We start from the raw sequence: 11121 nt of genomic DNA, 5'->3' as shown, positions 1-11121 counted from the left end.
ACCACATAAGCAAAAAGAAAAAAGCCGGAAGTGGTGCTGTGGCTCAAGTGGTAGAGCACTAGCCTTGAGCTGAAGAGCTGAGGGACAGCGCCCAGGCCCAGAGTTCAGGCTCCATGACCGGACCCCCCAAAAAAAATTTAAAAAAGAAATTTTTAAGTATCAGGTTATAAACCTATGAATTTTACCCTATTTGGAAAAAGAGATTTTGTAGGTATGACTGAGTCTGAGTTTATTGTGGTAGACTTTCTTTTTAAAACAGTTTTTATTGCTATTATAAAGGATGTACAAAGGGGTTACAGTTACAAGGACCACGCCACCCTGTGGTAGTCTCTCATATCAATAGTCCCAGAAGATAGAGAGATACAAAATAGATTATCTCCTAGAACCTTTGACCTGCTGACCTTGATCTCAAAAGTCTGAGCTCCAGGGGCTGGGAAAGTGGCTCAGTGGTAGAGAGCTTGCCTTGCATGCATGAGGCCCTGGGTTCGATTCCCCAGCACTACATAAGCAAAAAGAAAAAAAGCCGGAAGTGCCGCTGTGGCTCACGTGGTAGAGCGCTAGCCTTGAGCTGTAGAGCTGAGGGACAGCGCCCAGGCCCAGAGTTCAGGCCCCATGACTGGACCCCCTCCAAAAAAAAAGTCTGACCTCCAAAACTTTGGGAGAGCAAATTTCTATTGTTTTAAGCCACCCAGTTTGTTGTACGTTTTTATAGCAACCCACAGAAACTAACACAATTAGTGGAAGCCAAATGCTCCACTACCTTAGAAGGTAAAACCTTTGTTCATGAGAATCTAAACCCCAAGTTCTCTGCTTATTGTTAGGGGCTAGAGAAAGCAGGTTGTGGAGAAAGGGAGAAGATTGAGGAATACACCCAAAATAGTCTCCAAGTAGGATATCCAGGACAGAAGTACACTTTCTTCTAAAAATCATTTATCCCCAAACTACAATTATAAAGAGGAACAAGATTCTCAAAGATGTGACCTAAAGACAAAGAGCGAATCAGAAGTTAAATATAGGTTTCATAAAGAGTCATATAAGATGAGCTAAATGGAAAACTTCAGTAACAAACAAGTGGAAATCCATAGTCACACATACTTAGGGTTTCAAAAGAGACCTAAAGGGAAAATAAACCAATGTACTAAAAGATGCTATGAATGTGGGACCATACAGAAGTAAAAAACCACGGCAGAAGAAGAAAGATGGAGTTAGGCATTGGAGGGTCCAGCACAGGCAATTCCTCTCAGAGTACAATTATGGAGCCAACACAAGAAAAAGTGATGGACTAAAATTATTTTAATGTAGAAAGAGGCCCATGCCAAGATACGTGGCTAAATATGTTCTGTTTATTTCCAAATTAGTAGTCAGGCTAATGGGAGGGAAGCTACATGCAATTCATTTTGTCTCAATGAAAGGACATTTTCAACCACCAGGAGTTTGCAACAATAAAATGAGCCCCTTGTGTAACAGTGACCTCCCCATTATAAAGAAACACGATGGCAGAAGCAAAGCTGGGTGGATGACCATCTGCTAGAAATGCTAGCCCTGAAATTTCTGCATTTCTAAATTATAAGGTCACTTCCCGCTCCAAGAAACTATTATTTGAAAAAATACATAAGTTAATTTTTTTTAATCCGTAAAAAAAATATCAAGGACATTGTGATGTTCAAGATTTCTCTAAAGAGAAGTAAGATAGAACTTAGGTATAAATGTGTGGCTTACTTTAAAACACAATGGTGGCTAATTACGGTTCTCAAGTGAATACATAGTTAACGTATTTCAATGAAATTTAACATGCAGGTAGAGGTTAAGTAGCTATTCAATGGCACTAATGGTGTCGGTATTTTGCAGAAACATTAGGAGCTGTCAGCATATAAATATTGGCTCATAGCACTTGAGGGGATAGTGAAAAAAATAGATGGCAGATAGAAATGAATGTGCTTAGAAATAGATGGGGGATAAACAGAGGTTTGGAGACAGTGTATAAATTATCCAACTTTCTAATTTATTACCTTTTTTATTTGTTTTTGTGCCACTACTGGGGCTTGAACTCAGGGCCTTGATCTCTTGCTTGGCTTTTTCACTCAAGGCTGGTACTCTACCATTTGAGCTATGTCTCTACTCTGGCTTTTTGCTGGTTAATTAGATATAAAAGTCTCTTCGATTTGTCTGCGTGGGCTGGCTTTGACCCTTGATCCTCAGATCTCAACCTCTTGAGTAGCTAGGATATAGTCATGAGATAATCTTTTTCTTTTTTCTTTTCTTTTCTTTGTTTGTTTCTTTCTTTCTTTGTTTCTTTCTTTCTCTCCTTCCTTCTTCTTCTTTTTTTTTGGTGACAGGATCTCACTATATAACCCAGGCTACAAAGCCTCGAACTCACTGTGAAGTCTAAGCTGGCCTCAAAATTGTAATCCTCCTCTCTCAGCATCCTATGTGCTGGGATTTGAGATTTTTATCACATGCCTAGCTTCTTAACTTTGTTTCTTGACAAAGTATTTAACCCTACTGAATTTCCAATGTCTCTAGTATGAAATAGAAATAATAATAATAGTAATAATTAATAATAGGTATTCTCACAAGAGATTGTAAGAAACGTCATGACAGTATGCTTTGCGAATTGCAAAAGGTACACATGATGATTACCAGAACTTCAAAACCTCATTATTCTCTGTTATCCTTATAAACACTGTAATGGCCTTAGATGAGGCTGGCCTGGAAGCAGACTCTGAGATAAGGTGATCTTCCTTGGAGATCTCAGGCCTATTGGAAAAGCAAGAGAAGTGAATAACTGAGGGAAAACAGGAGAGTGAATGCAAGGTGTATGTTATCACACAAGTCACTGCTGCAGGGAATTGAGGCCCAGTCTTGCTGAGGAGTATTAGGAGGCTGCTTAGGCCAGACAGAGAGGTGAGAAAGTGGAGATCTTCCTCCAACAAGTCCCATAGTCTTTGGTTAAATCTACCCCAGCTTTAGAGAAAGGCCGTAAGCCAAAGTATCACAGGCACCTTCAGTGGAAGTCATTGGAGAAAACTAAAGCACCAAGAAGTATTTAAGACTTGCCTTATATTAGTATTTGAGAATCAGAGACATACAACCCACCCTAGTAAGCTGCTCAGCTACAAGGACGGTCAATGTCAACTTTCCTATTCATCAAAAGCTTGCGGTTTTCTCAAAGACCATGTGCAGAAAGTTAGGTGTATGACAATATTTGGCTAGTTTTCATACCAAAGGAACAGCAGATTGAGAAATATAGAGATAGGGAAGGCGTAAAAGGACAAGTAAAATCCAAACCAAATTGAAAGCATAAAGCAAATATTTGCAAGAAAGGCAAAAAGGTTCAGATGTTGAGATTTAAGATGCTCATTAACCAAAACTTCCTGCTCCTGCCTTTTTCAAACCCCGCCCCTACCCTCATCTTGGCTAAAGGTCTTTGGAAATCCATACAGCAGATTTCACCTATGTCTGTTTCTTCCCTTCCTCCTCCAGGCTCCTCTTTCATTACAAGGTCCTGCAGAACAGAGCTTTGTTTCTTTCCAGAGCCCAGCCCTGACTGACCTATGAGGGATGGAGTGCTAATCTTATCTGTGCTACAAAGTATGATCTATTACACCACTGGCCTGTCAGTCAGGCTTCTAAGCAATGAAAGGCACCAGATCCAGTTCAGAGATCTACGGTGAGGTGTGGGACCCGGGGGCTCCTTCATTCTGAACATTTTATGTCACTGACTCCCAGTGTGGCCTCTAAGCAAGTCATTTAACCTCCTTGGCTCAGCTAACCATATGGAAAATGAACATGATAATATCTCACAAGGGTATTGTGGAGATTACTCAATGTTTATAAAGTGCTTGGGCTATGAAAGACCCTGGATGTGCCTAGTAATGTCATTAATCATGTGGCCAGTTGAGTTCAGGCAGATGAAATGGTATTCTTTATTTTCTAGACAATTTCACTGCAATACCTCACAAATCACAAGATTTAAATCTGTGAAATTTTAGATGATGAGTTTCATGCCAGAGTGGAAGACTCAGAATTGCCATGTGTTCACTCTGGAATCACTTTTTCACACTGAAATGCTTTCTTTCCCTTTCTTTCTTCATCTCTTCCTAACTTCCTTCCCTCTTACCCCTCTCTCCTACCCATCTTTCCCTCCCTTCCTACTTTCCTCCCTCTCTCCCTTCCTTCCTTCCTTTCTTCCTTTCTTCCTTCCTTCCTCAGGGTATAAAAATATCCACTCATTCTTTAACATCTTCAAGTATAAAGGGCCTTTCCTTGACTTCATTGTCCTGTTTCCTTGTTCAATTCAGCATTCATTAAGCCATAATTATATACCAGATAATCCACCAAGTGTTAGAAATACTCACCTAAGTCATGTTTCCAACTCTTCGGAGCTTACCATTCTGGAAGGAGAGACCAACATAGAAGCAAATAATTGCCAAGCAATATGAGCTCCAGAGAAGTAAGGAAACCAGATAAAATGTTTAAGTATGAGTGAGGTATGAATGAACCTAAGTTCCTCTCCATGATGATTCTCCTCCTAGAATCTCATGAGATTGCGCTCCCTGCTCTGGTTCTTTAACACCCACACTGCGCCTTCCCTAGTCCTCTTTTCCTTTAATACCTTAAATGTTGGTGTTACCTGAGATTCTGTGCTTGGTTTTCTGATATGTATGTTACTTTCCTCCATCCATTCATTCTCACAGTTAGAGGACAGTTAGAGGTATTCAGCTCTAACACTGACCTCTCTTTTAAGTTTCAGAGTAGGTTATCACAACTACATGGACAAAATTCACAATATTCACAGAATTACTTCTACTTGAGCTTGCTTGCTTTTATTTTTCTTTTCTTCCTTTCTTCTTTCTTTCCTTCTTTTTTTTCTTTCTCTCTCCTTCTTTCTTTTTTTTTGCCAGAGCTGGGGCTTGAACTCAGGTCTTGGGACTTGTCCCTGAGCTTCTTTTGCTCAAGGCAAGCACTCTACCACTTGAGCCCTTCCACTCTACCACAGCACCATTTCTAGCTTTTTCTTAATACTTTATTGGAGATAACAGTCTCATGGACTTTCCTGCCCGGGCTGGCTTTGAACCACAATCCTCAGATCTCAGCCACCTGAGTAGTTAAGATTACAGGCACTGGCACCCTGCTGCTTGAACTTTCTTAATGGTGCCACAAAAATTGCTCTCCTAAACTAGGCTTTAATCCTAAGGTTTACATGGGACTCTTTCTTTTTACTCATTTTCATACCAGACTCTCAAACTGAGTTTTACAACATTTCTTAGATCCTGCATTCCACTGCTAGCACCTACCATTTACATGCTTTAATGGTCTTCTCTCACCTATCCCTACTGGTGATCTCCCCCCCAAAAAAACTGTGCTCCATAGACACTGATAATCCCAATATTCTTTGGAGTTCTTATTATATCACTCACTTGCTCAGAAATCTTGATTGTTCCCCAATTTCCACCTTAAGTCAAAACTTCCTCATTTTGGGACTCAAGTTCTTTCATAAAACATGTCCACAGATATGCTTTTTAGCTTTTTCTCTAACCCCATCCTCAAAATACAAGCCAAAGAAGTGGTCGTTGATCTGTAAGTACATATCTGATTAGTCACCTCTAGTTCTTACACACATCACACACTTCGAGCACACTTAGACACTACCATTCTTGCTGGAGTACTCTTCTTGCCATCTATGCCCCGTTGATTATGCCAACCTCAAACCTTGCCACTTCTGCTAACACCTCTTCCTGGCCCCCAAATTGCCTTTGGTTGATTCTTCCTTCTAAACTACCAAACTAGTTTTGGTTCACCACTGTTGGCATACATTTACTCTCCCTTTTCTTTCACTGTTTGTCTTCTTTCCTTCTAGGCTATAAGTCTCTGGAGGAAACAGAATGTACCTTATTCCTTCTTCATTATTTTCCCTGAAATAAATCTAGAAAATCCCAGGCTTGCTGTTGCTTTAGCAACTCTTCATTGATATAAATGAGTCTTGTTCTACAAAATATTTTAAGTATAATAGCTGAACTCATTAATGTAAAGAAAAGAAATCAACAAAATATTATCATTCTTCCTTTAATAATACAAATACTTATTCCCTATTTCCACTTAACCATGAAACCAACACCCTTTAGAATCACTGGGTCTAGGCAATTCGTTTAGTACTAGAATACAGAAATGAATAAGACTAGTCCACGTCCACAAGGAAGTCATAGGCAAGTGGAGGAGACCCATTTATAAATAAATGCAGTGCATCATCGGGTACAAATCATGAGACTGAAAATAGGGGCAGGACATAGAGGCTGGAGGTAGAATCTTAATCTGGGATAATAGAGAAGATTCACCATAGGGGAAGCCAAGCAAAGAGGGTTTAGCAGGAGTATGGTATTCAGTACGTTAACATATGCACAGCCCAGGGACATGAAACATCAAGATCAAAGGACCCTGCTTTAACAGAGAAGTCATATGAAGGAGATCTAATGGGATGAGGACAGGGTAGCCACATTGAAACTACCCTTCTACATCTTACTAAGGAGTCTAAATTTTTCTTATCAGTTATAGGAAGCTGGGATGGAGTTGGGGGTTTTTGTTTTTGTTTTTGTTGGTCCTGGGGCTTGAACTCAGGACTTGGACCCTGTCCCTGAGCTTTTATGTTCAAAGCTACTGCTCTGTCACTTGAAGCACAGCTCTTACTTCCTGCTTTTTTTCTGATTAATTGGAGATGAGTCTCAGGGTTGGCTTTGAACCATGATCCTCAGATCTCAGCCTCCTGAGAAGCTAGGATTATAGCACCTCATTTAGGGACAGGGTTTTAAGCAAGGCTGAGGGTCTGATTTCTCAGGGTTTCTAATAATGGGCTTGATTTGAATTTTTTTTAATGTATTGGCACTGGTTAGAAAAAGGGCAGCTAGAAGTGAAAGAAAAGTATTTATTTTCTGAGGTGTGAGCATACTTCAGTTTGTATTAAAGTAAGTGGAGGATGTGTCCGTCCTTTCCTTGTATGTACTCATACCAGTTTGGGGGCTCGAACTCAGAGCTTCTTGATCTTCCTTAGCTTTTTCCCTCTCAGGCCTGGTGCTGTACCACTTGAGTCACCTCTTTACTTCTGGCATTGCTGGTTAATTGGAAATAAGAGCCTCATGGACTTTTCTGCTCTGACTTTGAACTGTGATCCTTAGTTCTCAGCCTCCTGAGTACCGGCAGTGGCTAACCTTCTCTTTAATAGAGGCAGCTTCAACCAGTCTGAGCTTTCTATGCGCCAGATAATATTCTGACCATTGTTACAGATTAGCTCATCAACCCAACCCAAGAATCACATGAAGTCACTGTCCAGGGAAACCAAGGCAGAAGGGGGTGAGACAACTCCTAGAAGTGCCCACGGGTTGGTGAGAGAGAGAACCAAGGAACAGCAGGCAGCCTGTGCACGCCAGCCTCGTTAGCTCCTGTTAAAAACTGAGGCTCAGCATTGCTGTTTGTTTTCCTTCCTTTTAGTGTGAGAACAATTATGTTTGCTATGTGCTGTGGGAGCTGACCTGATGAAGGGCTGGGAGGGGTGGGGGAGCAGGCACCACTGAAACCCCCAGAGCCTGCAGGATGGGAAGCGTTCTTGCTGCTTGGCAGAGTGCCTCAGGCTTTGGAAAAGAAAGTGATTGTTATCCAAAACAAATATAGAGATAGATAGATACGCTACCCAGCATTAGAAACTCCATTTACAAGTTAAACACACATTTTTCTAGAAGAGCATTCCAGCCTCTCTCTCAACCTGGAGGGAGTGGGCATCTAATCGCCTATTCATGAGGGAGCCTGTCTCTTGGGACCTGTAACATTTCCAAACGGGCAGAGTGGAGAACTGCAGCCACTATGTAAACAGTAGGTCCCTGAATTCAAACATCCTACTGTAAATATATGCAACACAGATCTCAAAGTTCACTCTACGTTGTCTAACTCAGGATCACTAATGTCAGTGCATTGGCTCTTGAGAGCTTTAGACACATGGCTATATGGGTACTTTACACGCACAATTCACATTTGCACAGCCTGAGATATTCCTGTAAGGAAGAAGTGTTCCAAAAAAACACATCTGACAATATGCTGCAGTAACTCGGAGTCATGGATCACATTCTGTGTGTGTGTGTGTGTGTGTGTGTGTGTGTGTGTGTGTGTGTGTGTGTGTGTGTGTGAGATCTCATGTGCACATGCACATAACCACAAACACACACATCATAGTATGCATAGTATGCATCTCTAGCTTTCTCTGTTTTGATATGTGTTCCTTCCTTGTACTTTTCTTCACATTGCCTCCATGTTCATGCCTTTGATACAAAGCCCTGGGTCTCTCTGTGTTATCTGTGGGCCTTTTGGGAAAAATAAAAAGAACACATCACAAATTCATTGAAACCGACCTTCTGCAGAAAAATATGGACACTATTTCTACCTTCTTCTCCAACTTGATATGTTGGCTGTCTGAAGTAGTTGTGTAATGGAGCAAGAATTCTAATGAGACAAAAGTCTACATTGCCACTTGGTTTTCTTCGCATTCTGTTAACATAGCAAAAGCCAGACGTCTTCCCTGCTGGAGAGCTCCTCACCTCTCACACTCTCAGCTTCCACTCCAGGCTCATTATGAGTGTGGAAGTGACCTCCAGAAAGGCGCAAGTCCCACAAGGTAAAATGCAGGGAGGGGCAGCTCTTCCCTGAAGGTGACTTTATAAGACAATGACACATACTGGGCCCACCGATTTGAGATACTAAATGGGTTTCTAGGTTCTTTTCTTTTCTTTTTTTTTTTTGGGTCCGGTTGTGGGGCCTGAACTCTGGGCCTGGGCGCTGTCCCTCAGCTCTTCAGCTCAAGGCTAGCGCTCTACCACTTGAGCCACAGTGCCACTTCCGGCTTTTTTTTCTTTTTGCTTATGTGGTGCTGAGGAATCGAACCCAGGGCCTCATGCATTGCAAGGCAAGTGCTCTACCACTGAGCCACCTTCCCAGCCCTCTAGGTTCTTTTCAAATGAGCCTGGAAATAGGATTTGAGGAAGGGTCCAAGCTGCTGATTGGAAAAGTCTTCTAGGTTATAAGAAGTGAAAATGGGGAGAGAATGAGGAAACAGATGACATTGTACAAAAGGAAATATATTCATTACATGACAAATGTAAGTATAACCCCTCTGTATATCACCTCTATAACAGTAAGGTAAATTGAAAAAAATAAGAAGTGAAAATGGAATTGGAAGGGAAGGCTCAGGGCGGGGTTAAAAAAAATAAAGTGGAATTGGACACCGATGGTTCACGCCTGTAATTCTGTCTACTCAGGAGGTTGAGCTCTGAGGATTGCAGTTCAAAGCCAGCCCAGGCACGAGAGTCCATAAGACTCTTTTTTTTTAAATCCGTCATGGGGTCTGAACTCTGGGCCTGGGCGCTGTCCCTCAGCTCTTCAGCTCAAGGCTAGTACTCTACCACTTGAGCCACAGTGCCACTTCTGGCTTTTTTTTTTCTGTTTATGTAGTGCTGAGGAATCAAACCCAGGGCCTCATGCATACAAGGCAAGCACTCCACCACTGAGCCACCTATCCAGCCTGAGACCCTTATCTTCAATTAATCACTAGAAAACCGGAAGTGACGCTGTGGCTCCAAGTAGTAGAGCACCAGCCTTGAGCAAATAGAGCTCAGGGACAGGGCCCAGGCCCTGAGTTCAAGCCCCCTGATCCCATGATTTAAAAAAAGAATGGAAGCTGGCATCCCTGGCTCACACATGTAACCCTAGCTTCTCAAGAGGCTGAGATCTGAGGATTGTAATTTGAAGCCAGCTAGGGCAGGAAAGTCCATGCGAGACTTTTTATTTTTTTGTCTGTTGTGGGACTTGAACTCTGGGCCTGAGCACTTTCCCTGAGTAGCTAGAATTATAGGCGTGAGCCACCAGTACTCAGCTTCCATGAGATTCTTATCTCCAAGTAACCATCTCTACAAGCAGTAGAGCTGAGGCTAACATGGTAGAGCACTAGCCTTCAGCGAAAAAGCTAAGGGGCAGCAGCCGGGCCCTGAGTTCAAGCCCCAGTACCCTCCCCTCCCCCCCACATACATGAACATACACACGCATGCATTAATAATAATATGAAAATAGTAAACAACTATGCCATCTAGATTTGGAAACAACAAGGAAGGCATCAGAAGAGATGCCTTAGACACAAGTTGCTCAAAGCCGGGCCACCCTTTGAAGATAAACAATGAATATGGGTTCCATTAAGGACCATGGAGCTAATAGGATTTGCTAAAAGAAAAAAGCACTTAAGGCTATAGGAAGAAAACAAAAGTTAACTATATTGAACTAGACTAGATAGAAGAATGGAAAGTCTAATGGTAGTGTGGGAGGAGGTTGCACTATCCAGAAGAGGAAGGGAAAAGTCAGAAGGAAAATACCTTTTTGGAGCCCTGAAAACAGTTCCACTTTTCAAGGATGTTCTAAGTGCATAGCTGAAAATGTTCATTTCAATGCCACTAAACATAATCTAGTGTCAAGGATATAAGTACATCCTGATATGAGGAGAAAAAGAAGCCAGAATTAATCCATGGCAAGTGGCCTAAGAGGCCAATCCAAGTGGCCTAAGAGGACCCAACCGAAGGAACCCTCCAGCAAGAATCTTATCTGCCACCCAACTAGCTCAGTACTTCCACTGTGTCCTCAGAGAGATGAACCAGCACTGGTAAGCCAGGCAGCATTGCAGACCCTTCCCAACGTTGAAGGCAGTCTTTAATACTCCAGTCCTAAAGTTCAAGTCTACACTTGAATTTCAAAAAGTAAATTCCAAACAAGTACCAATGGCTCACTCTCATAATCCTGGATACTGAGGCTGAGATCTGAAAGTCACAGTTTAAAACTAGCCTGAGCAGACAAATCTGAGAAGTGGCTCAAGTTAGTGGTAGAGTACCAGCCTTGTGTAAAAAGCCAATGATAGCATGAGACTCTGATTTCAAGCTCCAGTTCTGGCAACAAGGAGGAGGATAAAGGGAGAGGGGGAAGGAGGAAGAGAAGAAGGGGCAGGGGAGGAAGAAGAGGAGGAGGAAGAGAAGGAGGAGGGGGGGAGGGAGAAGATTATTCTAGTTGCACAATATTGCTCATACAGAGTCAGCAAAGCTCAAC

The sequence above is a fragment of the Dipodomys ordii genome, unplaced genomic scaffold (genome assembly GCF_000151885.1).
Source record: "Dipodomys ordii isolate 6190 unplaced genomic scaffold, Dord_2.0 Scaffold158, whole genome shotgun sequence".
In the NCBI taxonomy this organism is placed as follows: Eukaryota; Metazoa; Chordata; class Mammalia; order Rodentia; family Heteromyidae; genus Dipodomys; species Dipodomys ordii.
This window is presented reverse-complemented; position numbering follows the sequence as displayed.